The 4,214-nt window shown below is 39.6% G+C and overlaps 1 pseudogene; it reads left to right on the top strand.

Moving 5' to 3' along the window:
- Window positions 1–585: 585 nt before the first annotated feature.
- Window positions 586–1,793, top strand: LOC145801145 (magnesium-chelatase subunit ChlD, chloroplastic pseudogene; annotated as a pseudogene).
- Window positions 1,794–4,214: the final 2,421 nt, after the last annotated feature.

Raw genomic sequence — 4,214 nt, 5'->3', positions numbered from 1 at the left:
TGTTTTAACACCATACATGTACAAATCTATATACAACACCATACGAAGGAGGATCGGCGTCGCGGAGAGGATGATCGGCGTCGAGGATGAGGATCGGCGTCGCAGAGAGGATGATCGGCGTTGAGGATGACTCTTGGCATCCCAGACGTAGATCAGAGGGAGGGAATGATGAAGATCTGAGGGAAGGAGAGAGAGGAGGCTTTTAGAGAGAGAGAAAGAGAGAGAGAAATGAAGAGACAGACTAAACTGAGTTGAGTCCAGACCGGAGGCAATATATAATATAATATATATATATATATATATGGCCCTAAACATAAACAACTAAACATATAAACATATAATATATATATATATATATATATTATAATAAGTATACGGGGGGTCAGTCGGGGATCAATCGGGGCGGGGCCGGGCTGGGGCCGGGGTTGGGAAACCTATCCCCGTCCCTGACCTGAAAATCATCAAGGATCAGATTTTTAATACCATCCCCGGCCCTATGGGGATAATTTTCGGGGAAAAACCGTTCCAATCGGGGTCGGGGGATCGGGTCCCCATCGGGCCGGGTTTAAATTGCCATCCCTAAAAACAGCTCTTCTGCTTGGGGCTATTGACCGTGAGATTGGAGGTATTGCAATCTTGGGAAAGCGAGGAACAGCCAAAACAGTGATGGCATGTGGGTTGCATGCTATTCTACCACCTATTGAAGTAGTTGTTGGTTCAATTGCTAATGTTGAACCAGCCTGCCCGGAAGAGTAAGGTGGAAAGATGGATTGGCTAATAAAGTGGAATACGACCTTGCTGGTAATGTCAAGACTATGATAGTCAAATCTCCTTTTGTCCAGATTCCACTTCGTGTCGCTGAAGAGAGACTTATTGGTTCTGTTGATGTTGAGGAGTCTGTGAAATCTGGAACAACTGTTTTCCAGCTTGGCCTTCTTGCTGAAGCTCATAGAGGAGTTCTATACGTTGATGGGATTAATCTGTTAGATGAGGGCATTAGTAATTTGCTTCTCAATGTGTTGACTGAGGGAGTTAATATTGTGGAAAGAGAAGGGATCAGCTTTCAACATCCATGCAAGCCACTTTTGATTGCTAATTATAACCCAGAAGAGGGTGCTGTACGGGAACATTTGCTGGACCGGATTGTAATCAATTTGAGTGTAGATCTTCCAATGAGTTTTGAAGATCGTGTTGCAGCTGTTGAAATTGCAACACAGTTTCAGGAACATAGTAATGAAGTTTTTAAAATGGTTGAGGTACGGATTTTTCCTACACTTCTTTATGCACTTTTACTTAATTATATGGAGTTTAGAGTTTCATATAAATTAATTAGAATTTTTGAAAAATTTGTGATTTATTTGCTTAAAAGGGTAATTTTGAGAAAAATAAAGAGTTGATGCCTAAATTGCGAAAGTGTAAACTTGGAATATGTTTATAAGATTATGAAAGAGTTATGTTTTAAATTTGAACAAAAACGGACTTCGATTTGATTGGTTTTGAAATTTTTACCGTTTTGCGACCAAAAGAGCATTTTTAAAGAAAATAAAGGAATTACGTTTAACTTTTGGGGCTTTTGAACAAAATAGGATGTCATAGTTGAATATTGCTTGGAGAATGAGTTTGGGAAGAAAATGATGTTTTCTTGGGCATTAACGGTATTATTTTGCTTAATGTATCTGTTGGAATAAAACCGACACGGTTAGAAATGGACCTTGAGAGGTTATCAGCTGTGATTGTGATATGAAAACTAGTGTAGTTGTTCATATTTGATGAGATGTGGAATAGATTGTATTTATCGAAAGTTTTGGAATTTAATTGTTTAAATATCTGTTTAGAAATATCTGTTTTAGGGGGTGTGGAACCGCGTGGTTAGGTATCGAGCCTTCCAGTTTACTGGTAAAAATGACAGTGGTAGTGTATTAGGGCCTACTGGCTGAAACTCGCCTAGAGATTCATAGGGCCCGTATTCATGTAACAGATATGGTTTAAAATGGAAATGGTTTTATATTTGTTGTTGCATCTCAGCATTGCATGCTTTATAAAAAGAAAGATAAACTGTTTTATCATGAGCATACTCCTCTTTAGTCTTGTCACTGTTCATATGTTGTGTAGTATATCTCTACTGGGTTATGGCTCACCCTATAAGGGAAATCATTTCAGGTACAAGTGCTATGCCTTCACCAAGGCATTGACTTGAGAGGACTCAGAGTTGAGACTTTATTTTGTTTTATTATTATTTGTTGAATATAAGCCCATGATTGTATTTGTGTTGAATTGAAACTCCATTTTGTGTAACCAAGAATGTTCTTGGATAAATTTGTAAGCCTGTAGGACACTTATTATTTGTTTGGCTTCCATTTCATACTTGTTATAAAATGCATGTTTGGGATTAGAACTGGGGCATTGAGATGTGAACAATATGTATATAGCATTTGGGATTTAATGGAAATGGGTGTATGGATTAGTTAGCTATATATATATGTGTGTTTGTCTATCATATGGGTTTTGTTGCATAGATAGATATATCACGCCCAATTTTTGGGGCGTTACAACTTGGTATCAGAGCGTATCGGGTTTGAATACTTTGGGTACGTGGGGAGTGGTTAGTACCACAGTGGGTTTATCTCGCTTGATAGAGATATTTGTATAATGAGGTGCTATGTGATAACATGCTTATGTGATTATATGGGTATGGGGTTTGATTTCTGAGATGTTGATTGGGTCTGTGAGTTCCTAGAAGTCCAGTCAGAAGAGCACTTGATCACTGCTATTTCTGATTGGAACTCTAGCAATGTCATGGAACAATCATTATCTAGAAAGAAAATCTATATGTGCTTGTGTGGAATGAATTAACGGTTGTCCATTGCCTTAAGACGTGTGTGAGTTAGCTTCGGCACAATTGTGACAGTGCCAATCTCGAGTGTTACCTTTATTAGGATGTCAGGACGTGGAAGGGGAAGTGGTAGGCATGGTAGGCCTAAGAGGCACGAGATATCAATACCGGATGAGATTCTGGCGCAGGAGGAGGGGACAGGGCCGACAAATATGGCTGAGCCAGTTGGGCAACAGGCCATGGGTGCTGGGGCATGAGAGATAGCAGGGGTATTGAACATACTGAGGGCTAAGAACCTAGCATAGGCCCCAACTGCCCCAGTTGCAGAGACAGGACCACTTCTGCTGAAAAGGGAGTTCTTCCGGGCCGATCTGGATATTTTTGTGGGAGATCCTAAGGAGCCACTAAAGGCTGAATGAGTGGCATCATAGCTTGTGGTTATATCTTTTAGAATTTGGGTAGAAGCGAGCTGACTAGAGACTTGAAAGGAGATTTCAAAATCACTACAACTATGAGTATTTGTTGGGAGTACCTTAGTATTATTAGTCTTGATAAATTCTATATGGACTCGAAGTGCATTGTGTGAGCGTTTGGGTAAATTCTATGTTGGAGTGAAATTGTGTGGGTGGATGTAGACAAGTTTGCGTAAACTGTTAGTGGTTCGTCGAGTGAAAGAAATAGAGTGGATAGGTAAAAATAATACAGAAATTGTTTGGTTAGGCAACTAAAGTTGTGGCTGAGAATTTTTGAGTAGTGTGTTTGGCATGATTGCATTATGTTTCGTAAGGGTTGGTGTCTCTTCTTGTTCAAGTGAAGTAGTTGAGGCTAAGGTGATCTGTGAATTTTGTTTTTTGGAATAATTCAGGGAAGAATATGATTGTACTAGGGGACGAATGGAGGTTCTCATGGGATGAAATACTTGGAGTCATTGTTTGTGTTAGTTTTATTCAATTGGGTAACTGAGTATGAATTCATTTTAATATTGAGATGAGTTAGTTGTCGTGTGACGGTTGCAATTACAAAATATATCATTGAATTGTGTCTTTAAAGGGAGGGTGTTGTTATTGGTTAAGAGTCTTGAGATAATCACTTTGGACGGATATTAAGTAAATTATTGCACTAGATTATAAAAAAAAGAAAACTAACTTTATTGAAGTCAAGGGATGACATCCCCGATTATAAAGGCGACAAAAAAAAAAGAGGGATCTCATTTTTTATAACAGCCATATGTCGACTTCACTTACTCGACTCTCCAGCCGAGCTCTTCCTTTTTTTGTCGTCTTGGGTGACCCTTGAAGGCCCTACCTCAGTGCGTACAGGCCCGCCGAGGGAGTTGACTCCCTGCTAGCTGTCAAAAGCGAAGTACGAAGGTGCTCCGAAT

The sequence above is a fragment of the Camellia sinensis genome, chromosome 1 (assembly GCF_055761805.1).
Source record: "Camellia sinensis isolate YWXY chromosome 1, ASM5576180v1, whole genome shotgun sequence".
NCBI classification, from domain to species: Eukaryota; Viridiplantae; Streptophyta; class Magnoliopsida; order Ericales; family Theaceae; genus Camellia; species Camellia sinensis.
This window is presented reverse-complemented; position numbering and strand designations above follow the sequence as displayed.